The sequence below is a fragment of the Ovis canadensis genome, chromosome 13, assembly GCF_042477335.2.
Source record: "Ovis canadensis isolate MfBH-ARS-UI-01 breed Bighorn chromosome 13, ARS-UI_OviCan_v2, whole genome shotgun sequence".
In the NCBI taxonomy this organism is placed as follows: domain Eukaryota; kingdom Metazoa; phylum Chordata; class Mammalia; order Artiodactyla; family Bovidae; genus Ovis; species Ovis canadensis.
The window spans coordinates 48,686,683-48,711,663 of record NC_091257.1 but is presented as its reverse complement, the minus strand read 5'-3'; the positions used below and the strand labels follow the sequence as shown (position 1 = coordinate 48,711,663).

The 24,981-nt window shown below is 39.0% G+C and overlaps 1 protein-coding gene across 12 annotated transcripts in view; it reads left to right on the top strand.

Annotated features, from left to right (window-relative positions):
• Nucleotides 1–24,981, top strand: part of ZEB1 (zinc finger E-box binding homeobox 1) — a 201,742-nt gene that overhangs the window by 13,950 nt on the left and 162,811 nt on the right. Inside the window, exon 1 of one of the 12 annotated variants that reach the window (XM_069547658.1) lies at nt 1,851–1,952. The exons of the other annotated variants lie outside the window; for them this stretch is intronic. The gene's annotated coding sequence lies outside the window, so the exon portion shown is untranslated. Of the gene's footprint in view, nt 1–1,850; nt 1,953–24,981 lie in introns of those variants that run through there. 12 annotated transcript variants of the gene reach the window in all.

Below are 24,981 nucleotides of genomic sequence, written 5' to 3'. Positions count from 1 at the left end.
GTGAAACCCTGAGGATGAAGGATACAGTATGTAGCCCTGAAGAGCTTACAGTGTACTATGGAAGAAATATAGGAAAACCAGCCTTTAGAATATAGTTTGATGTATAACTGATGTGATACTCTGACCCACATGCACAGAGGGGATGGCTGTGTCTTACAGGATGTGTCTGGGTTATCTTAGTAAAAATGTAGAGAGCAATATTCCAAACAGGGAATTGTATGCAAGTACATCACACACACACATACCCAGGGTTAGGGTTAGGGTTAGGGGCTTACAAGTCACGTTTGGTTGAACTCTGTAGGGCAAGTGGAGGAATGGCTAAAGATGAGGCTGGAGAATTAGATTGGAAGCAAATGAAAAAAATAAAGCTGTGTTTTACTGTGATTGGATTTTATCTTGGATGCAATGATGATGAGGAATTGCCAAAGGTCTTAAGGAAGAGGGTGAGGTGATTATGTAATCTATCATCCAGTTTTCTTTATGTATTAGATGTTAAATGATTAAACACTGAAGAACATATATGCTGCTTTATTAAAAGTGGGAAAAGCTATAAAAGTGAAAGCATATTTTCCCTGTTTTCCCGAGTTTTTGCTTGGGCGCTGCATTGCTAACAGTCACACAGTAACTGCTCTGATTGTGCGGCTGCCGTTGTGACGGTCACCACTGCCACTTCCTCATCTCTGAATAAAAGACTTACTTCACTGGAAGCAGAAGTGGCCTTGGTTGGAGTAGATTGCTCAAATCTGTAAGAAGTTGGTTGTTTCTGAGCTCTGCACTATTGTGAGGAATTTTATGTATATATATATATATATATTTTTTTTTCCTTTTTCAAATCAGTAAATCACAACCCATGCAAATGTGTTGTGGACTTACAGTCTTAAGGAATAAGATGGTTTTGCTGCTGTTAATTATGATTCTCTGAAGATGTAAAATCCTCTGCATTTATTATTACTGGGCAGTTTTCTAGATTATTTCTGGCACTTATTAATGGTTCTGTGTAGAACTCCATCTTGTGAATCTGTTATATGTACTTTGTGATCAGTTCTCTACTGTAGATAATTAATAAAATAAGGTAATGGTGCTTGCCATTCTTTGGGCTGGCAGGATCCACTACCTGCTTGTTAATATTAAAGAAGGCTGATAAATGAGCTGACTCTTACTGTCTACATTAAAATAACTAGGCATGTATGAAACTTACAGATTCCAAATAAAATAAAAGTTTGTTTAAGGGAATGTTTCTGGTTCATAATAGCTGTAGGATTGGTGTGTGTTTCTCTTAATAAACAAACAGAAAAAAAAATTCAAGCTCTTTTGGGAAATCACACTGCATGTTAAAGGATAGATTAGTGCTTGTATTTAGACCAGGTGCTGAGAAAGCACACTTCATCGTGTTTCAATCACTGAGTAATTCTTATGTAAAAAATATCGTCTTATCTGTATGGTGGTGGTGGTTTAATTGCTAAGTCATGTCTGACTCTTGCAACCCCATGGACTGTAGCCTGCCAGGCTCCTCTGTCCATGGGATTCTCCAGGCAAGAGTGCTGGAGTGGGTAGCCATTCCCTTCTCCTCTTATCTGTATATGTTTTCTAAATATATCACATTGGATCTAATTTTGTGTTAATTAAGGGGCTTTTGTGCTCCATATGCTATAAACTGTATTTGTAGTAGAAACTTTTAAAGCTTAACTAAGTTCATCTTCATGATACTCATTTGTACCTTTTGTATATGTTTACCTTACTGTGTGTGACAGTAGTAAACTTAACTGTTGTAAAATGCTCTGTAATCGTGGCTTTACCATGTGAAGTTGCTTTTCTGGACAAGGCTCATCCTCCTCTTTTTTCCACAGTAGATGAGTATGGAGTTTTACTGTGCTACAAAAACAGTTCAAGGCAGGAAGGCGGACTTGGACAGTCTGTTCTTGGACAGTGACGCATCGGGGGAAGGAAGCAAGGTACTAGCTGTTGGCAGATTTCGTGACCACACTCACCCCACTTGTTCTTGGTCACCTGAGTCATGCAGAGCCCAGGTTGCCGTCTGTCCTTGGTGCACTGGGTTGAGTCAGCAGTCAGTTAACAAGTCACGGTCATACTGCCACCATCATGTTCTCTTGAGTTTCTGATCACCAAGGGTAAGGAAGGCGGCCGCAGATGGAAAGTCTGAGATGTAAGGCGAGAGAGCCCAGGAGATGAAATGGTAAATAAGGAAGACAGAGCAACACTGTAAACTTGGCAGGAGGGTAATATTATTGATAAGCTGTAGACTTTGGTAAGTTGTGTACTCATGTTAAAACTTCTGAGATAAGGAATAAAAATCTGGAAGTAGTATGTATTTCTTCCAAACTAGTAGAATAGGGAAATAGAATTAGAAAATATACTCAATTTTTTAAAAAAGACAAGAAATGGGAATAAAGTAGAAAGCACAAATAAGGTAGTAGTAATATAAATGTAAATATATTAGAAATGAAATGCATGTAAATTGGAAAAATGCTCTTGTTAACAGAAACTCATTGTCAGATTGGATAAAATAGGAAAATCTAGTTATGTGCTCTTTCAAAGAAACATGCCTTTTAAAAAGTTATAAAAAATTTAAAAAGGATAAAAATAAGATATGCCTGACAATAGTTACTAAAGAAAAGCTGTGTTATGTTGCCATATGAATATTGTGTAAAGTTTACTTTGGGGGGAAAAACTATCCTAGAGAGTGAGGGTCACCAAATAATGATAAAAAAAAAAATGATAAAAGGAATGGTAATTTAAAACTGCCATGCACCTGATAATATGCTTTCTAAATATATTAAGCAAAAAATAGGACCACAGGAAAAAATCCATCAGCATTGTGAGTTATTTAAAGGTTTCCCTTACTAGAGCTTAGTATTAATTTTTAATAAGCTTATAATAATTTCTCTGCTTATAAATGTTGAAATGAGCAGAGAAAATCAACAAAAATATAGAAGATTTTAATAACAGCATTTACAAACTTGCTGTCCCGGCCATTTATAGAACATTGCCTGTCAGATGTCTTTAAAAAATTCTTTTAAAGCGCATGGGGAACATATAATAAAACTGACAGTACTCCTGGTCAAATACAGCCGGTTTTTAACAAATTCCTGTGTATTGACATCATACTGCAGTCTCTGTTTACAATGCCATTAACTACAAACACATAATTTATATAACAATAATGATAACATAATTTCCCTGTCAGTTCAGTTCAGTCGCTCAGTCTTGTCCGACTCTTTGCGACCCCATGAATCGCAGCACGCCAGGCTTCTCTGTCCATCACCAACTCCCTGAGTTCACTCAGACTTGGGTCCATCGAGTCACTGATGCCATCCAGCCATCCCATCCTCCGTCGTCCCCTTCTCCTCCTGCCCCCAATCCCTCCCAGCATCAGGGTCTTTTCCAATGAGTCAACTCTTCGCATGAGGTGGCCAAAGTACTGGAGCTTCAGCTTTAGCATCATTCCTTCCAAAGGTGGGAATTCAGGTGTATTATTTGCAAATAACTCTTGGGCCAAAGAAAAACTCATAAAGAATGTTAGAAAATATTTATAATTTAACAGTAATAAAATACTGTATATCGGGGCTTATGTGATATAGCTAAAGTGATAGTTTATGGAAATTTGTAGACTTTAATGTTTATGTTACAGGACTATATGCTGAAAAAAATAACTGAATTGTTAAGAATTAGAAGAATAAAAGAATGCTCCTTCAAGTAGTGTAAAAAGGAAATATAAGTTAATTAAATTGAAACCAAAAGTAAATTAGAGGAAACAATGCAACTAAGAACCTGTTATTTCTAACAAGATTGAAAACTACTGGCAGGGCTAAAGGGAAGAGAAGTCACAAGATAGTATGGTTCTGGAGTGAAGAAGAGTGTTCCAGTGGTGTTTCAGGAATGGCCATCTTTATGCTCCTGTAGATGGAAGTTACATCAGTGGACACATTCCTAGAAAAATATAGCTTGTATTGATTAGCTCAAGAAGGCATAAAAGATTGAATGGTCTTAAAACATAAAGGAAAAATATGCTCACAAAAATACCAGCTACACACAGGTTACTAGCAAATTCTATTGATACAAACTATTCAAGGAATAATAGTAAGATATTCATAAAGGAAGCCTGATCAGTAACAGCACTGGTATTGTTGGATGACCCGGTATTTGGGGTGGTTGGTTAATTAAGTGGAGAAAAGTTGAGTTGGAGCATCACCTCGTAATAGTTAAAGAAATCAGTTAGACTTGATTGTAGATCTAAACCTGTAGGTAAGATAAAGGCATAGTTAAGGTAAAACCATACCACTTTCCAAAGGTAATAGAGTAGGATATTTTAAGGACTGAATAAATAAGGTAAAAATGCATAAATAGAGCAAAAGATGGGCAAGCATGACTACATCAAAATTAATAATTTTTTCACTACATAGATATGTAAAGAGCATAGGGATTAGTTCTCAGCACATAAAAAGTCTGCCACACAGCGAAATAAAGAGCTCAATAGAAAACTGGGCAGAGGACTTAAATGTCATTTCATTCATAAAAGAATAAAGTCATTTGACCAATAAGCATATTATAAGATATTCAACTTCATGAGTAATCAGGGAAAGAAAGTGAAGTCACTCAGATGTGTGTGACTCTTTGCGACCCTGTGGACTGTAGCCTACCAGGCTCCTCCATCCATGGGATTCTCCAGGCAAGAATGCTGGAGTGGGTTGCCATTTCCTTCTCCAGGGGATCTTTTCAACCCAGGGATTGAACCCAGGTCTCACACATTGCAAGCAAACACTTTTCCCTCTGAGCTACCAGAGAAGCCCCTGAGTAATTAAGGAATCACATGTTAAAACCACAAGAAGGCATTTAATTCCTCCTAGATTCTCAAAAATTAAAAGGCAAATGGTACTTCTGTTCATGTAAGTATGGAGCAGCTGGAACACTTAGAAAGTAATGGTGGTAATGTTAATTGGTACAGCCACTAGGAAAAAACTGGTGTTATTAAACGAAGATGCACATACGCTATGAGGCAGTGTCTCCATTCCTGAGTGTGTCCTTGGGAAACCTCTCCACTTGACATGTTAGGTGACGTGTATAATTGCCCATACAGCGCTGTTGATAACAATAACAACAAAACCCTTAAATTCACAGTAGGATGCATAGTGATATATTCAGACAATGGAATGCTAAAAATGAGTGAGTTATAGCTGTGCTCAATAGTTCAGATCATCTGAAGAATGTACTGTTGGTACAAAACAAATCATAGAAGATATAGCATGGTTCCGTTTATATAAAAGTCAAGAATATGTGAAGTAATATGCTGTTCAAGGATACAATTACAGTACAACTCTAAAGGGAATGATAAATATAAAATTGGAGATGAGTGAATAACATTGCTTTGGGGAGGGACATAGTAAATGCAAGAGGTAAGGGTAATGTTTTTTTCTTAAAAAAAAAAACAACAACAAACCTGTATGGTGAATACTGAAATATTTATTTTTATTTATACCTTAAACTTATTTATAGAATTATTTTTAGTATTTAATATTAACAATTACTTATAAAATTAATCAGCTGCTGATAATCAGTATTTAACTGAAAATAGTAACCAGGAAAAATTATTTTGAATATTTTGAGTTTTTAATATGACATTTGTGTCTTTTTTGAGGGAGTGTGTTAGTTTCTCAGTCATGTCCAATTGTTTGCAACCCCATGGGCTGTAGCCCATCAGGCTCCACTGTCCATGAGATTTTCTAGGCGATACTGGAGCGGCTCCACGTGCCTCCCTCTAGGGGGTCTCCCAGCCCAGGGATCAAGCCTGCGGCTCTTAGGACTCCTGCTTGGCAGGCAGGTTCTTTACTGCTAGCGCCACCTGGGAAGCCCCATGAGGCACAGCCAGCTTTAATTCTTTCACATTTTTCTGAATACTGAATTTACAGTTTGCTACTTTCAAATATATTCTACTTATTGATCACATTTTAAGAAGTTTGAGAACAGCCTTGCCCTGCCTTATGTTTTTTTTTAACTTAAAACGTATGTGATGTATTTTATTCTCACAATTTGTGGATATAATGTTTTATTTTGGGATATTGGGCTTCCCTGGTAGCTCAGCTGGTAAAGAATCCACCTGCAATGCAGGAGACCCCATTTTGATTCCAGGGTTGGGAAGATCTTCTGGAGAAGGGATAGGCTACCCACTGCAGCATTCTTGGGCTTCCCTTGTGGCTCAGCTGGTAAAGAATCCACCTGCAATGCGGAAGACATGGATTCAATCCCTGGGTTAGAAAGATCCCCTGGAGAAGGGGAAGGCTACCCATTCCAGTATTCTGGCCTGGAGAAGTCCATGGACTGTATAGTCCATGGGGTTGCAAAGAGTCGGACAGACTGACTGACTTTCTTTCAGGTTATTACCACTTTTTTTGTTGTTGTTATTGTTTATAAAATAGTAGTTTTATGTGTCAGGCACTATTCTAAGCAGTTTAAAAATATTAACTCACTTAATCTGCATTAAAATCCTGTGAGATGGATATTGTTATCTTGTTTTATAAACATGGACATAGAGACAGAGAGGCTGTTGCCTAAGGTGGCACCACTAGTAAGTAGAGCCTGTAAACCCAGCAGCCTGGCTCCAGACCACTGAGCTACAAAAGACCTTATGAAGTAGGTCTCTAAGGGAAACATCATTTTCAGTATTATTTAATAAAGAGGGTACTATTTTGGAAAATTGACAGCTTATTGTTAGACTATGATCAAATGATTATATAATTCCCTTTTATCTGATGTAAAAAATGATCTGAATAAATGATGTATTTCTAGACAATGCTTAAATTGACTCAAATTAACCTGTGTCGATATATTCATGAGATGAGAAAGGTCAGAGGTCAGAGTACCTGTTCGTCTAATTGCAGGTCTAACCCATGCACAGATGGTGATAATGACCTTTCTTTCTTCTTCTGAAGGTAGTTGATGGAGTCATACTTTAAATAAGAAAGTTTAATGGTAGCATGTATGAATTTTGGAAAGCAATATTTGATTCAGGGATGCTGATGTGATACTTTTGGGAAATTCCTATAATAAGATAGACTATGAATAGAAAAAAAGTAGGCAATTGTAAGTGATTTGTGAAGAAACTAGTAGTAACATTTGAAAATTAGGCACCAGAGGTAGAGAGAAAAGACTCAGATCCTTTAGAGTGACAGTTCTTTACCCACTGAGGGCCACATCCTTTTGAGAATCTGATGTTAGCTGATAGAAATTTCCATGTAAATTCAAGGGTTTTATAACTCTGTGTTCTTACTCTTTTTCCCCTACCAAGCACATCCGGCTTTTGGCACAAGATATTTTTCTTTCAGATGTCAAAACAGTCAGGGATACATTTTAGAAATTGTTAACTTACTCTTTCGGTATAAACTTGAAACCATTTGGAGGATAAACTATAGAAAAAGTCTTGATTTTTGTTGAATGGAACTTCAGCTAATCTTTAAATCCCATTCATAACATTTTAGAAATAGCACTTAACATTCAGAAAGGAAAAAATAAATCAGCTAACTTTTCATTTTCTGTTTTATAGAGTTTTACAATCTGGTACTTGATGAACTTACTTGCTGTTCTTGGTATGAGATTAGATGGTATAATATAACCAACATTTAATGCTTGTCACCTGTGTCATAGGCACTGTGCTAATTGCTAGGGATCCAGTGATGGATAAAGCTGTGGTCCTGCACTAAGAGAATTCATAGTTGGATGATGGATAGAGTCACAATACAGGTGTTTGTAGTACAGTACAGTCAGTGTAATATAGAAAAATGGAAAGAATGGCCAAAGAAAGCAATAGTGGAAGCAATAATGTCTGAACTGAGTATTAAAAGAATCGGAGAGAGAGCATTTGTGCGTGTGTCTGTGTTGGGGAGTGGTGGGGAATAGGAACCAAGGGCAAACCTGGGGGAGAAGAGAGGTGAAGACACGTTGATGAAAGGCAACAGTTGTGGTCTGGAAGTACATGCAGGTATGTGTTGGTAGGAGAATAACTAAGGGACCAACAGGGTGGAGAGCTGCAGTACCAGAACACGGGAAGCTTTTTTATGCAGTTGTTAGAAGACTGAAGTTCCTCTCTCATTTTTTTGCTTTGGGAAGCCGTCAATGAGTGTTAAGCAGGGGCTGTATGATTGTTGCCAAGTTGAATGGGTTACTCTGGTAGCTGTTATGGATGGTAAATTTGAAGTGAAGAAGATTGGAGGTGGGAAGGCCAAGTAGTTGGCTTAATCAGAGCTGACAAGGACTTAAATAGTACTGTATTAATAAAAATGGAGAAGCAGGAACAGATTTCAGACTCTTTACACTTGATATCGGTTGATAGTAACTTCAGTACTACTTAATGCTTGGAAATAGCTGGGGGGCAGGAGTAGACAAGATTAACTCCAGAGTTTCTATCCTATTGCTTGCATGGATGGTGATGACACCAAGCAGAGCGAATACATGATGAGTAAGGACCAGTCTAGAAGCTAAGCAAGTCAGATTGGGATATTTTGAGTTTGAGGTTTAGAAAGGCAGTTGACTTTTTGAATCTGATGCTGTGGATGCTGTGATCTGGTGATTGACGTCATGAGACCTTTCAGGCAGCATCTATGGGCTAAGAACATGGAAGAGGACAGAAGATAGATAGGCTGTTGGGGAGTTTCAGAGTCAGGTGGAGAAAGAGAAGCCCCACAAAGGAGAGAAGGAATCAACCAAGAACAAATGAAATAATCAGTGAGCCCATCTGAGGCTCCAACTAAGGCTCCAACTATGGAAATAAGAGCCATGTTTTTAATAGAACAAATTGACATGGCTGTGATGCCCTCTGTAGCCTAAACAAGTAAGTGATGGCATTCGAGATGCAGCAGTAATCCAGGGTTGGAGTCTCACCAGGCTGGCACAGTACAAACTTAGGAGCTTAGTGCAGCTAATGTGTTGAAGTCAGAGCAGTTTAGGTGATTGGCTGTGGCAGGTATTGCGTATTATGTCCTGTGCGTTATTCTTTATATGTATCAACTCATTGAATCCTCACAACAGCCTTCTCTGTTCCAGGAGATTCTCTGTTCCAGGAGATTCTAAGTGTCAGTTCCATGAGGACAGGGATTTCTGTCCTCAGTGCCTGACCTGCAGAGTGCGCCCACATGGTTGTTGAATAAATGAGTGGATTTCTTGTTGTTGTTCTTCAGTCGCGAAGTCATGTCCAGTTCTCGACAACCCCATGGACTGCAGCGTGCCAGGTTCTCCTGTCTTTCACTATCTCCTGGTGTTTGCTCAAACTCATGTTCATTGAGTCAGTGATGCCATCCGACCATCTCGTCCTCTTCCGCCCCTTTCTCCTCCTGCCCTCAGTCTTTCCCAGCATCAGGGTCTTTTTCCAGTGAGTTGGCTCTTAGCATCAGGTGGCTAAAATATTGGTGCTTCAGTATCAGTCCTTCCAGTGGATATTCGGAGTTGATTTCCTTTAGGATTGACTAGTTTGATCTTGCTGTCCCAGGGACTCTATCTAAAGAGTCTTCTCCAGCACCACAGTTCAGAAGCATTAATTCTTCAACTCTCAGCCTTCTTCATGATTCAACTCTTAAATCCGTACATGACTGTTGGAAAAGCCATGGATGTAAAGTATCATTTCCATTTTGTGGAGGTAGAAGCTGGGCAAGGAGAGGTTCAGTAACTCATGTTACTTAGTGACAGAGCTGGTAGAGAAGGAAGTGAGCCAAGACGTGGAGCTGGGAGAACAAAGGCATCCTGGGACTGTCCAGGAGGTATGGTGGGGACAAGGTCCTGACAGATGCAGAGAGGAGGATGGTCAGGGAGGTGAATGATGGGGGTTGTTCTGGGTGGTGACAAAGGGTCAGGTCTCTGGAGTGGAGTGGAGTGGAAAGTGTTCTCTGTAGACGTTTGGATGGAGGGGAAGGTGGTGGCCCAGCCCTCCTAGGTGAGGGGCTGCTCTGTGGAGACATGTTCACGAGGAAGCCCACTTTCTGTGATGAGTGCCGTTTTCTCTTTCCAGTTCCCTCGCAGCTTTTGAACATGGAGGTGAGAGCTGATTTGCTGAGAAGACAGGGATAGATTGGCTTCACTCCTTTTCAGATGGGGACAGTCCTACTGCAGAGCTACGGAAGTCCCCAGAGTAAAAATACAAAAGTTGTAAATTTTGCCTAATATTCCAGCAATATTTAAGAAGTGAATTCTGAATGTTGCATTTCTCCCCTGCAAACAAACAGACAAACAAACAAACACCCCTAAAAACCTTTCCCTGGGTTTTTGTAGTAGTAGAGTAAAATCTTGGTGTTCGTAGCAACTCTGATTTTTGTCTAGTAGCTGTTGAGGACACATCCCAAGAACAGCAGGAACAAAACGCACTTGCTTTTCTCGCCCTCGGCCGCCCTCATCCCAGTGGCTGGCCATTTGTTCCCAGTTCCCTGCTGACCCTTTACCCTGCCCCTCCCCCAGGGCCCTTTTCCAATGCTTTTGTTTCAAGAAGCTCTTGAGAGCTTTCTTTCTACATTACATGGTGACACAGAAAAAAGTAAAATTTATTTTAGCACTTACATTATAGTTAACGTTTTTGGTGGAACATTTTCAGCATGTTTCAATAACCTAAGCCATCAGTCCTGATTCATTTTTAAAAAAGATTGTTCAATCTGATATTTCATTTGCTTTGGAAGGCTCTAATTTATTTTCATATATTTTGATAGCATTGTTATTTCTGTCTTGAATATTTCCCTTTAGAAAAATATAAAAATTCAGTAATTTTTTATAGCATTGTGTTAAAACTTTTATTATTTATTGTATAATTTAAAGTATAGCTTTTGATTGATAACTTTTTTGTGTGTTTTTTTTTTAATTTAAATTTATTTATTTTAACTGGGGGAAGGGAGGTGGGAGGGGTGGGAACACGTGTATACCCATGGAGGATTCATGTTGATGTATGGCAAAACCAGTACAATATTGTAAAGTGATAACTTTTTTTCACTTTGTGGTTGTATAGTTATGTCACCTATCCTTTATGTATGTATGTATGTCCTTCTGACAAGTGAGTATCACTCTGAGTAACAGCTCTTAGGAAATTCAGAGTTAATAAAATCTGTTATAAAATATGTTCATATAATGCAAAGGGTGGAGGAGATGATTCACAAAGGTGCCTTTTAGAGCAGATTCCCATGATCTTGTTCTCTGTGCTCTGCCTACATTGGTTCTTAGTAGCAGCAGCTGAAATGCTGCTAAGTGACCTTTGACACAGAACCCATGAGTGCTCCAAGTATGATTTCACTTTCACCTCCTTCTTTGTAAGCTGAAATGCTTGTCAAATCAGATGGGTGTTTAGACCTTTTTACTGAATGTGTCTTGAGCGGGAGAACAAACCTTGGGGTCAGCTTGGCATAATCCCCACGTTTATCTTTTTCTATTGTGGAGGTTTGTTGGGGGCTGAGGGGATGAGTCTTCCAGAGGAGAAGGTGTGAGTCAAGGGTAGGTGGGCTTGCTGTACTCTTCTCTCTACTTTCCATGCAGTCAGGGAAAGAAGACTGGGGTGCTGGCTGGTGTTTGTGGTTCCCACTTGACCCAGGCACTTATATTTCATTATTAGTGTGTGAACTGATGAATTGTATCGAGACGCTGTATTTGGGAGTATCTCCCTTTCCCCTTCTCAGTAAACTAGACTGGATTGCCTCACAGTAGTTACTAGTGTAAGAGGCTTTTCGTGTATTCAATGAAAAAAAGTATTATATGTGTGTATTATATAATAAATGACTATATTTGTATTTTTCTGTGTAGATTTTTGTAAATCTGGTATTTATGCCAATTTGTCAACTCTTAATTATAAAATGCTTTAAGAGTTAAGTAAATAGTATTTTAATTTTACAGTAATGAAGTTGAAATTCTTGAATCTCTAAAACTTTCTGATTTAGGCTCTGATAACCTGTTAGGGAATTAGGCCTGGTGCTTAGTTAGGCTCGCATGACTTTGAACAGCAGAAGCTGGTACATCCTTACCGACTGTAGTTGATTAGAAGCTACGAACTGTTGCTAACTGTTAAAATACAAGAAGGTTGTAGGAGGCCGTATGGCAGAAGAACTAGCTACCTTTGCAGTTTGTTCACTGTATCTCACACACTTTGTTTCAAAAGAAAAGCTCTATTCACAGCTTGGGTGAAAGGACTCTTCCTCCCTTTAAACAAGACTTGTGGGAGATTTCTTGCTAACTTGGATATTTCAACTTGTTCAGGACTATTCTGAACATACTGAACTGGACTCTTGGAATGGTTGAGAACTTAACTAATTCATTTTTTTCTTATTGCTGAATCAATAGTTTAGTGATTAAAGCTCTTTAATTCAAATTCATAAATATAAATTTGAAACTTAAAGTAATGAAAACTATTAACATGGAGGAGATCTCCAATAATTTTGATATGAGAGAACATAGAAAAATCAGAATATTTAGTATTTGTCAGATAATAAGATTTGACCAGAAGAAATATTTGACCAGAAGAACTTGTTTGATTTTAAGATTCTGGAGGAGGGGGAAGGAAATTGAAGAGGTGGCTAAACCCAAATTGACCACTGACATGTTGAATACCCAAATCTATAGGCAGTTCACTAAACCATTTCTGTTTTCAGCATTTTTGTTGACTAGTCTTTTCACTTACAGGGCTCTGAAGTCAGTTCATTTATTCACAACTCTAGCTAAAGATTACTGTATACATTTTGATAGATGAAAACAGATTTGGGGGGATTTGCATTATACAATGTAAATGAGCTTCCCAGATGGCGTAGTGGCAAAGAATTCACTTGCCAGTACAGGAGATGAAAGAGACATGGGTTCAGTCCCTAGGTTGGGACGATCCCCTGGAGGAGGGCATGGCAATCCACTCCAGTATTCTTGCCTTGAGAATCCCATAGAGAGAGGAGCCTGGTGGGCTACAGTCCATGGGGTCACAAAGAGTCAGACACCACTGAAGCAATTTAGGACACATGCATAATGTAAATAGTTTATTATATAAGTGTAATAAATTCCATTAAAGCTGCTTAAAGTAGAAATCTCTATTTCACTTTTCAGAATTGTTTAGTGACAGAAAGGTAGACTAGTAACCTCAAATCAATTCTTTCTAACTTCATCCCATTCTTTAGCTAAGATGGTAGATTCAGACCCTACATGCTGTTAAGTTGTCCAGCTGCACAGAACCACTTTCCAGAAGCCTTGATGTTCCCCATAAAGCTGTTAAGACAAAAAAAAAAAAAAAACAAACCAACAATCCTACCACCTTTTATGGGAGAGAAACCCTGATAGGGATGTGACTCTTCTGGACTAAGCGGAATGCCTAGGGGACCAGTAGTCTAAAAGGAGGAAGATTAAAAAGGAGGCTGTTAGTAGAGAAGCCCATTCACTTACAAGCATCATCATGTTGTGAGGAAGTCAGCATCTTGAGATCATAAGAAGGGTTTGGAAAATGCTGGGAGAACCTAGAAAATTTTTCTGTGCAGACTAACAGAGATGAGAATATTTTCTTTTACTATCAGTTTTGAAAAGGACTTGAAAAAGACTGAGAGAAATGAGTACTAGATTTTTAAATTGGAAAGGGCCTTGAAGAAATCCAACTGAATAGGTCATCTGTACATAGGAACCGAGAATCTCAGAAAGCTACATGATTTGGTGTATAGATCATACAGATAATTTGAAGCAGAAACTACAATTTCCTTATTGGGTTTGGTTGGTTAAAAGTATGAAGTCATTGTTAAAATGTAAGGAATATGGGGGGCCATATGCCAGAAGGACCATTAGTTACCTTACAAAATGTTCACTGTTCCTTACACACTTCAGAAGTAAAACTCTACTCATTGACTTGTACGTAAGACTGACCTTTGTTCAAACACAAACTATGGGAAATGTCTGGCTCACTTGAGATGTCAACTCCAATAGGGTTATTTCTAAAGCTTTATGGTGGTTTTTCAGAGTTCTGCTTAGGGAGACAAAGGAGTATAAAAGAGTTGTTGATGTATGGAAGCCCTAGACCCCAAATTAAGGTAGAATGTTATGAGTTTAGTACTTAGAATTTGAATGAAACAGAAACTTTTTTGAGATATTTTAACAGTTGCCCTTAAGCAGTTTGTCTTGAATTAGATGGATTTGGGACTAATAGTATTTGTTTTGGTAAAAACATAAATATATAAATGCAAATTTTAAATATCCCATTTTTTTTCTCTTTTTGAGTGGATAAAGCATTTTAATATTCCTATCTATTATGTCTTGATTAGCCAAGAACAGACTACTTGTTGAGGAGAGGAATGAAATAGTAACTAAAATAGACAAATCCTGTTTTGTTTTGTTTTTAATTCAGTATCTTTTTGTCTGGCTATTCTTTATTGTGTAAAAAGGAACTTAATAAATCTTGTCAACTTACACAAAGTCTGTTTCTGTCTTTCAGGCATTAATATGACCATGCATGTTTAATGATGTCAGTTATCAGGTCTTCTTTCAGGATAGGTTACAGAATAACTGTGTTATCAGAACTTTGAATCTTACATAATGAATGTACGTTGCACATTTTCCTGCATTCCTCATTTAATAAATGCACAAAATATCTTTCTGCCCTAACACTACTCTTGCCCATTCAGCCCTTTTCCTTGGAGTTAAGATTAGACAAGAATTATAGAATTTAAAGAGTGTGAATTTTGAAAGGCCCCTAACTACTGAGGATAGTTTGAAGCTTTGATAAGTGATATTAATGGTTTAAAAGAGGACTTTAAAAATTATCAAAACAGTATTCCAGTTTTAAGTAAAATGCAGTTGAGCTTTAGATAAGGAAGGTATTGAGGTTTTATTTGGGGTTTAGGAAATTCATTTTATTTCTACTCTAAAGTGATTATGAGAGCAGATTTTTAGTCCTTATAAAGTGCTAGAGAAAGGAACTGAATTGTGAAATGCTGATTTTAAAAAAGTGTGTTTATTTCTTAGAGGCTAAGATCACTCTTCTGTAATCTCCTCTTACTAAAATAAGATTCTTATTTCTATCAGTCTTAATTTAGTAGAATCTCACTCAATGAAAAGCTAAGGATTCATTTGATGGAAAACATTCATTTTGCATACCTTCGTGGGCTTTTAACTTGTCCCCTCCACACACAAACCATTATTTAATAGGAAAATTCCTTTTATAAAATTTATAAAACTTTCATAAACAATTGAAATTACTCCATTATAGTTCTTTTAGTGGATATGCTATCCCCTCTTATCATTGGACATATGTTATTAAATTTTTTATAACATGAATAGCCGTACATCAAGTTTGTCTGACAGTTTATCCTAGGATAGAGTCCCAGAAGTGGAATGATTGGGCAAACCCATTTAAGCCTTCTAATACATATTGCTGGTGCTCTTTCCAAAAGCCCTTATCAGTTTATATTCTCCAACATGAATTCCCGTATCCTCTTGGGAGGTTAGTACACAGAGCACCAGATGGTGTCTGGAAACATGGTTTCTAGTCTCCGCCATACCATGTACTAATTGTAGATAACCGGGTTAATCACATAAATTGTGTGGCCCTTGGTTTCCTCACCATAACCTTAGATGAATTCTAAGTACTCTCCCAGCTCTTCGCATCCTTTTTAAAAGTGGATTTGAGCAAGGAGGATGAGTGCTGGCATTTTGCCAGGGGATTTGTCTGGAAAGAAGGCAGAAGTAGGAGAATCAGATGGCGGAGGGAGGGCAGGGGGCCAGAGGAACAAGACGTCTGAGTCACTGTTCAGGTGTTTACCTGGAGAAGAAAAACAGGATCCAGTCAAACTATATCGTGTAGACAGCTTCTCTGGAGACAGAAGGATTTTCAAATAATTTCAAGTAGAGAACGGAAGTACAGGAAACATGTATGTAATTCTTCAGAAGTTGTGTCCTATGTGGACTATAGATTACAAAAGATCCAAGCCAAGGGAAAAAAAGTTTATTAAAGATTCAGATACACAGAAGGCAAAATAGCTTCATGTTTTTAGAGTAAATTATGCTGTGATGATAAAGGGAACAAATGTTGTTTATCATCTCAAATATGTAGAAGGAGACCTGGGCATAGAATAAACTTGGTTATTTCTCTCTTCAAGCAGCAGCACCTTAACTCTGCTTTTATTCAAAGAAGACTTAATCTCTGTGAATAATTCAGACAACCAGACGTCATGAATGGTTGTGAGGGAAACCTGACCGTAGCCTGGCTGGCTCTTCAGGAGCAGGACTGCCCTCGAGAGACGTCTGTAGAATTAATCTCTATGGCCCTGTCACCAGTGGGGAGGAGTTTCCTTGGACCAGTGTAAGACATTTAAATATTGAACAGACACAAATAACGATAAAAATTAAAAGGTTGATAAATGAGCATTTTGTAATCAGCTTTCTAAAGTAAGAATAACAAAAAATTGTTTCTAATATCCTGTGATGAAAGTTATTAGCTGATTTATTGGTCTGTTAATTTAAAATGGACACTTTCGGTCTGGTTTTTAAATTTATAAATTAGAAATGTATAATTTATAAATTACAGTGTTAAAAGTGTTTTCATGTAGGAAAAAAATCAGAAATTTGCCCAATAGTGATAGTTTTTAAACTTTGTTAGTCTTTGAGTTCACTATTTAGAGTTCCTTGATGGATTGTTAGAGGTAGAAATAGTGAGTTCATTGCTGGACTGAATAAATAATTCATATGGCACAAAAGCGGCTTTTTCTTTCTCCCCAGTGCCTTTCTCCCCCATTATTCGCTTTCTCTCTTTTAAAAGGATCCTTTACAGCCAAAGAGTAACGTCGTGTGAATGTGCAAGGGCTGCAGCATGGTTGCAGGCTGGGTGTAGCAGCACAACTGGGGTCACCAGAGTTGGGGGAGGCGGCCTGTGTTAAAAGTGTGTTCTCCAGCAGCGCCTAGAAAGGGGCAGAGTAGTTACACGTCGTCAGGCCCTGTCCTGGGTGAAGTTTCCTGGGGAATTTTCTTTAGCAAAATATGTTCTTCTTTTTGGCTATAGTACCTTTCACAGTTTTTGCCTCAAGACAAAATTTAATTTTAAATTGAGGAAATCATTGCATTTCTTCTGGTTTTTCAGAAACCTTTTCATTATGACTATGACATTGCCGGAATTAGTCTGGTAAAACATGAGCATTTTTTAATCCTTTACAGGCCATTTGGGAATTTTTATTTTCTAAAAATTATGAAGATAATATTATATATTTATGTGAAGTTCTATTTTTCTACCTTTTATTATAGCACCAAAGTAGGAATTAGGCCAGGTTATTTTCTCTTTGCTATTTAAGTCATAAGAGACTTGTGTTTTATTGAATCAAAGCAGTTTCTCTCAGCCCAATAATCTCTTAAAGAGTGACACAGCTGGAGATGGTGGTTATCTTTGATAAATCAACTGCATCCTTTTTTTTGTAATAAGTTAGTGTCTGGATATCTTAAGAGATTATCTAAAAATATTTCTTGAAACATGTTTATTCAGCACATTTCATGATATAATAATACCTTTTTTACACTTATGTGATAGAAATTTAAAATACTAGACTGTAATCCAGACTTCTATCAACTGGAAATATTTATTGATATTTTGCTGCTTCTCTAGTGTACAGATACTTCACCAATATAATGTTTATCCTTGAATAAGTTTTTAAGTAAAATAAAATATTGTGATGAGTATAGTTCAGTGTGTATATTGTGTGCCTTTCATATGGCAGTCTTTAATACATAGGCTAATAAATTGATTTAGATGCTCTGCTTTGATATGTTACCTATTTGCCTTTCTTTTTTCAAACCTCAGGTGACACCTTATTTGCTTATTTTAAGACTTAGTGATTCACTCAATATTAAATTCATTCATAAATAGTCATTATGATATTATGACACTTTGTGATTTTATGACACGTGATTTTAAGTGCTGAACCATGTTGATTTTTTTTCATCAAAATTAGTTTCAATCCTTAGTAATTCTTGTCGAGAATTTTTTTTATGTGGACCATTTGTAAAGTCTTTATTGTATTTGTTACAATATTGCTTCTGTTTTTATGTTTTGGCTTTTTTGCTGTGAGGCATGTGGGACCAGGGATCGGACCTGCACCCCCTGCATGGGAAGGTGAAGTCTTAACCACTGAGTAAAGTCTAACTTTACTCTGGTTTTTCACAATTCTGTTTCAATAGTCACAGAAACCAGATGTCTTGGGGGTTTTATTGGCCTCTTTCGTGCTGATACTGTATTGTTGAAGCACGTTTCTGAGGGGGACGGTGACCGTGTCACTTACCTGTTGCTGCATAACAAACTGCCCCAAGGCTTTAGTGCTTTAAAGCGACAGTTGATTTTAATTTCTCGTCATCCCGAGGGTTGCCTGGCTCTGTCTTCTGCATCATGTGCTCATGGTCAGGGTGCTCAGAAGGATGACAGGAATACAGGATGCTGCTGGGGCAGCCCCCATGGGGGCTGGGTTCTCCTTAAATGCTTCTCTCTGGACTTGACTGGGCTTCCTCCCACTTTATAGCTGGATCCCAAGGAGGAATCTCCAGAAAGTGAAGGCAAAAGCCATAGCTCTTTTAAGGCCAAGATTCTGGAGAGACTCAGAGTCACTTCTGCCCATTCTGTTGGTCAAAACTGGTCACAAGACCACCTCACCTCAAAGCTTGGTTTCAGGGAGGGCTGGGGGGCGGCGGCGGGAGGTAGGCTTCACTTCTTGATGGGGGAGATGACAGTGAAAGAGCAGATGGGATGAGATGTGTGGTTGCAGCTATCTTGGGGAACTTGACCTGCTGCAGAGGAGTGGAGTTTTTGGCTGGACACAGATGGTGGTGGTTACACGTTTCACAAGCTGGTGTCATCAGGCATATGAGGATCGTGTGCTAGCTCCACACTGGAGTCACTTAAGAGCTATTAGCTGCCGTTTTCTCAGCCATACAGTAGTCATGTCAGCCCTCCAGGATGCCCTGACAGATGAGATGATGGGACGTGGGGCCTTGTGCCAGAGCACCAGCTACTCCTGTCCCATCCCTCTCCAGCACCTTGCATGTTTGCTTAGTGCTTGTATCTGAGATGCTAGGACTTAGAAGTCTGTTCTTAATGACAAATGGTAATTCATCTAAAGTCTTATTAGTCTTACCAAGGCATTTTGATACTTCTCATCTGAGTAAAGTTGACAATAGCCATATAATTCATAGATCTTCTAATTTTAAGCATCTACTCCATGCAAAGATTCTTTGTAAATGGCTCTGTATAGGCTGTTTACCATGTAGTAAGCTGCTGGACAGTAGAAATGTCTAAATAAATCAGCTGACCATTTTCATCTGCCATAGTTCTGTGTTCAACCCAGACTGCCATTTTGCAGAGAAGTTATGTGGCTTTCCCAGGAAAGCCCCCTTTTCAGGTCACCCTCCAGAAAATTTGTTTATGATCTGATTTACAAGTCCCTTGCTGTAGGGACGTCAAACAAAATCAGAGGAAGAAGTCTGAACAGATATGTAATTTTCCAGCAGCCATTTATAAGGAGGGTGTGGATACAGAATACTTACATGGATTAATAGCCATGGTTCAGTTCAGTTAAGTTCAGTCACTCAGTCATGTCCGACTCTTTGCGACCCCATGAATCGCAGCACGCCAGGCCTCCCTGTCCATCACCAACTCCCAGAGTTCACTTAAACTCACGTCCATCGAGTCCATGATGCCACCCAGCCATCTCATCCTCTGTCGTCCCCCTCTCCTCCTGCCCCTAGTCCCTCCCAGCATCAAAGTCTTTTCCAGTGAGTCAACTCTTTGCATGAGGTGACCAAAGTACTGGAGTTTCAGCTTTAGCATCATTCCTTCCAAAGAAATCCCAGAGCTGATCTTCTTCAGAATGAACTGGTTGGATCTCCCTGCAGTCCAAGGGACTCCCAAGAGTTTTCTCCAACACCACAGTTCAGATGCATCAATTCTTCGGTGCTCAGCCTTCTTCACAGTCCAACTCTCACATCCATACATGACTACTGGAAAAACCATACCCTTGACTAGACGGACCTTAGTCGGCAAAGTAATGTCTCTGCTTTTGAACACGCTATCTAGGTTGGTCATAACTTTTCTTCCAAGGAGCAAGCGTCTTTTAATTTCATGGCTGCAGATACCACCTGCAGTGATTTTGGAGCACAAAAAATAAAGTCTGACACTGTTTCCACTGTTTCCCCATCTTATTTCCCATGAAGTGATGGGACCGGATGCCATGATCTTCGTTTTCTGAATGTTGAGCTTTAAGCCAACTTTTTCGCTCTCCTCTTTCACTTTCATCAAGAGGCTTTTTAGTTCCTCTTCACTTTCTGCCATAAGGGTGGTGTCATCTGCATATCTGAGGTTATTGATATTTCTCCTGGCAGTTTTGATTCCAGCTTTTGCTTCTTCCAGCCCAGCGTTTCTCATGATGTACTCTGCATAGAAGTTAAATAAGCAGAGTGACAATATACAGCCTTGACGTACTCCTTTTCCTATTTGGAACCAGTCTATTGTTCCATGTCCCATTCTAACTGTTGGCTTCCTGGCCTGCATATAGATTTCTCAAGAGGCAGGTCAGGTGGTCTGGTATTCCCATCTCTTTCAGAATTTTCCACAGTTTATCGTGATCCACACAGTCAAAGGCTTTGGCATAGCCAATAAAGCAGAAATAGATGTTTTTCTGGAACTCTCTTGCTTGTTGCATGATCCAGCAGATATTGGCAGTTTGATCTCTGGTTCCTCTGCCTTTTCTAAAACCAGTTTGAACATCAGGAAGTTCACGGTTCACGTGTTCCTGAAGCCTGGCTTGGAGAATTTTGAGCATTACTTTACTAGCATGTGAGATGAGTGCAATTGTGCGGTAGTTTGAGCATTCTTTGGCATTGCCTTTCTTTGGGATTGAAATGACAACTGCCCTTTTCCAGTGCTGTGGGCACTGCTGAGTTTTCCACATTTGCTGGCATATTGAGTGCAGCACTTTCACAGCATCACCTTTCAGGATTTGAAATAGCTCAACTGGAATTCCATCACTTCCACTAGCTTTGTTCGTAGTGATGCTTTCTAAGGCCCACTTGACTTCACATTCCAGGATGTCTGGCTCTAGATGAGTGATCACACCATCGTGATTATCTGGGTTGTGAAGATTTTTTTGTACAGTTCTTCTGTGTATTCTTGCCACCTCTTCTAAATATCCTCAGCTTCTGTTAGGTCCGTACCACTTCTGTCCTTTATCGAGCCCATCTTTGCATGAAATATTCCCTTGGTATCTCTAATTTTCTTGAAGAGATCTCTAGTCTTTCCCATTTTGTTGTTTTCCTCTATTTCTTTGCATTGATCACTGAAGAAGGCTTTCTTATCTCTTCTTGCTATTCTTTGGAACTCTGCATTCAGATGCTTATATCTTTCCTTTTCTCCTTTGCTTTTCCCTTCTCTTCTTTTCAGAGCTATTTGTAAGGCCTCTCCAGACAGCCATTTTGCTTTTTTTCATTTCTTTTCCATGGGGATGGTCTTGATCCCTGTCTCCTGTACAATGTCACAAACCTCATTCCAGAGTTCATCAGGTACTCTTATCAGATCTAGGCCCTTAAATCTATTTCTCACTTCCACTGTATAATCATAAGGGATTTGATTTTGGTCATACCTGGATGGTCTAGCGGTTTTCCCTACTTTCTTCAATTTAAGTCTGAATTTGGCAATCAGGAGTTCATGATCTGAGCCACAGTCAGCTCCCGGTCTTGTTTTTGTTGACTGTGTAGAGCTTCTCCATCTTTGGCTGCAAAGAATGTAATCAGTCTGATTTCGGTGTTGACCATCTGGTGATGTCCATGTATAGAGTCTTCTCTTGTGTTGTTGGAAGAGGGTGTTTGTAATGACCAGTGCATTTTCTTGGCAAAACTCTATTAGTCTTTGCCCTGCTTCATTCTGCATTCCAACGCCAAATTTGCCTGTTACTCCAGGTGTTTCTTGGCTTCCTACTTTTTCATTCCAGTCCCCTATAATGAAAAGGACATCTTTTTTGGGTGTTAGTTCTAAAAGGTCTTGTAGGTCTTCATAGAACTGTTCAACTTCAGCTTCTTCAGCATTACTGGTTGGGGCATAGACTTGGATTACCGTGATATTGAGTGGTTTGCCTTGGAAAGGAACAGAGATCATTCTGTCGTTTTTGAGATTGCATCCAAGTACTGCATTTCAGACTCTCTTGTTGACCGTGATGGCTCTTCCGTTTCTTCTGAAGAATTCCTGCCCACAGTAGTAGATATAATGGTCATCTGAGTTAAATTCACCCATTCCAGTCCATTTTAGTTCGCTGATTCCTAGAATGTTGACGTTCACTCTTGCCATCTCCTGTTTGACCACTTCCAATTTGTGTTGATTCATGGACCTGACATTCCAGGTTCCTATGCAGTTTTGCTCTTTACAGCATCAAACCTTGCTTCTATCACCAGTCACATCCACAGCTGGGTATTGTTTTTGCTTTGGCTCCATCCCTCCATTCTTTCTGGAGTTATTTCTCCACTGACCTCCAGTAGCATATTGGGCACCTACTGACCTGGGGAGTTCCTCTTTCAGTATACTGTCATTTTGCCTTTTCATACTGTTCATGGGGTTCCCAAGGCAAGAATACTGAAGTGGTTTGCCACTGGAGAATAGCCATGGTACTATCAACCAAAGGTTTGACTCCATTTGAATCAGCTGCTCTTTGTTCTTGTCTTAGGAGTCACCACTGCCACCAATCTGTTACATTGTCATTACAGAGTCTTGGTCACCATAAATAAGTGAAATTTCGTGTCCTGCTTTGCTCTTTATGATCAGATCGCAGAGGATACTGATTTGCCTTTAAATAATGTCTTCAAAGACAAAACCAAATAAAATACTATACTAAATATAATAGACAATTGGAAAAAAGAAGATAGATGTAAGAAAGAACTTTTGGACAATAATAATGATTAGATGTTAGAATAGGTTTCCCAGGAGAATGTTTTAAAGAATTGAGCATATGATGGTGTGATGGATTGTGTTGGAAGTGCTGAAAGTGAGAATAGGGCAAAAGAAGGGGGCTTAGTTTTGTCAAGTGCATTTGTCTTTTGAAAGTTAGGGGGAGCATTTTATTTCCTCTAAAACAAAGTCAGTGACATTGGAATCTTGTTCATTTTCTTATTTTTAAACGACTTTATATGTGATTTTTGAGAGAAGCTTTTAAGTTTTATGGAAAGCAGTGCTACTTTACACATACTGGAGTGGGTTGCCATTTCCTCCTCCAGGGATCTTCCCAACCCAGGGGTTGAACTTGTGTTCCTTCATCTCCTGTCTTGGCAGGCACATTCTTTTACCACGGAGCCACCTGGGAAGCCCACCTTTAAAATTACCTGTTTGCATTTGCAGAGCATGTTTGTACATATTACTATTTTTCTTGATTCTAAGAGATAGCAGTTGAAATACGTATCCTTTGATTTAATACTTTTTTTCTCTCCTTTTGGAAAAATCGAGCGCTTATTTTGGAGGCAGGAGGAGTGTTCTACTGAAGGATTATTCTGAATTTCTTTCAGCCATAGGCATGCTGTTCTTGACCTCGAGCACTTTTCGCATTGACAGCATAATTCTGAGGCACATCAAGGAGTTCCTTTGGCTTGGCTTCCATCTCTTGGTTAAGCTTGTAGCTTTTCTTTTTTTTAACTAGTTACATTACACATCACTAAAAGTTAAGTAAATTCTCTTGAAAGTCATCCAGGAGAATTTCACAGACAAGTACTTGTTACCTGCTCAGAATTATCACTTAGTAAATCTTCACTAAACATAAATTAGCCACATGTTACAGGCAGCTCTGCATGTGTAATAACTTTTTATTTCAATGCTGCATTATAGAGTTCTTTATAAAGACATTTTAAGAGGTAATTAGGGATTTACCGTTAAGTTAAAATTCACCTCTGTATGGCTCTAGCAATGCAGTTAATTGAGGTGATAGATAAAAGGTACACTGTTAATCATGCCCAAGTTTACACAGGGATAGGCAGTGACAAGATGTGATGCCGTGTGTAATGACTGTAAAGTTCTTTTGATTTCTACTGGAAAACTCCTCTTTATTTGAAAAATGTTAAAGTGAAAAATATTAAAAATAAACACTTTTGTGTTTTTGGCTGTGCCTTACAGCATGTGGGGTCTTAGTTCCCCAACCAGGAATTGAACCCATGCCTCCTGCATTTGGAGCACAGACTGTTAACCACTGGACGGGCAGGGAAGTCGCTAGTGTACATGTATTCTAGAATACATTATAGAAGAAAACAGACTATAGTTTTTTCCTCCCTCCAACTACATAAGGAAGACATAGCAGGTATCAGATACTGTTCTTATTAAGGTCAAGAATCTTGAGACTTAAAGTCACATAATAAATGGTTGCTTTGGGATTATAAACCAGGTCTTCAGGACGTCCAGATGTGTGTACTGTCTACTGTGCTACCTTTTGCACCTTTAACTGAGACTCATTTACTCAACAAATGTTTACCAAATGTTCTTATTGTGTGCTGGGCATTCTGTTGAATGATATTGTAAAACAGTACGTTCTGTATCCTTGTGAAACCAAAAGCTTTGGGAAACACTGAAACTAAGCAACTACAACTCATAGGAACATTAAGGGAGAAGAGAGTCGCAAGGTGATGTGAGAGTATGTAACAGGTAGGCCTCAGAGAAGGCGACGGCACCCCACTCCAGTACTCTTGCCTGGAAAATCCCATGGACGGAGGGGCCTGCTAGGCTGCAGTCCTAGGGTCGCCAGGAGTCGGACACGACTGAACAACTTCATCTTCGCTTTTCATTTTCATGCGTTGGAGAAGGAAATGGCAACCCACTCCAGTGTTCTTTCCTGGAGAATCCCAGGGACGGCGGAGCCTGGTGGGCTGCCATCTGTGGGGTCACACAGAGGTGGACGCGACTTTAGTGACTCAGCAGCAGCAGCAGCAGCAACGGGTAGAACTAACCCAGCCCTGTACTGGTGGGCAGCAATAATGGGCAGGTCAGGGAGGGACAAAAAA